This window comes from Capsicum annuum, unplaced genomic scaffold, assembly GCF_002878395.1.
Source record: "Capsicum annuum cultivar UCD-10X-F1 unplaced genomic scaffold, UCD10Xv1.1 ctg80376, whole genome shotgun sequence".
Taxonomy (NCBI): domain Eukaryota; kingdom Viridiplantae; phylum Streptophyta; class Magnoliopsida; order Solanales; family Solanaceae; genus Capsicum; species Capsicum annuum.
The window spans coordinates 63521-64314 of NW_025891021.1; positions in this window are offsets into that span (position 1 = coordinate 63521).

Here is a 794-nt window from a genome sequence, read left to right on the forward strand (position 1 = left end):
TTCTATTTTTCAGATCTAAATCAAGTTTCTTTGCTTCAAAACTATAAGAACCACTCCTATAATGTGCAGATACAATCTCATCATAGTCATTAATACTATTGCCTTGAAGTAATAATCACTGTTGCTAAGGCTTCAACACCCAACCTTTCTTTTATACGACAACCTCAGAAGTATCATTCTAATTATTTACCACATCAAGATCATGGAATGAGACTATCTCTTCCCAAGAAACATCAATCATAGATACTACCCTTAACTCATTCTACTGTCACTTGGATTGACATATATTGAATATCACTTTCTCATCTTTGAGCCTAAACATTATATGTCCTAACTCTATATCAATGAAAGTTTCTCCTGTATCTAGGAATGGCCTTCCTAAAATAATTGGTACTTGGAAGTCTACTTCACAATTTAGTATCACAAAATTAGTAAGAAAGATGAAAGAAGCCACCTTCACCAATACATCACATAGAATACCAACTGGTTTTTCACCGTCTAATATGCTATCACTAGTCTCATAGATGAGGATTTGGTTTCTCCCAACCCCACCTTCTTAAATACCACTAGTGGCATGAGATTGATACTTGCTCCCAGATCACATAGTGCTCAAGCAAAGTTAAAAGATTCAATGGTGCATAGGATGGTGAAATCACCTATATCCTCCTCCTTCTCTATCAATAGTCAAGTAGCAACAACACTACAATGATGAACATTGTCAGCTGGCTCATAACTGACTATCCGTGTCTTACTGACTAAATCTTTCATGAACTTTGCATAACCAAGCATTTTTT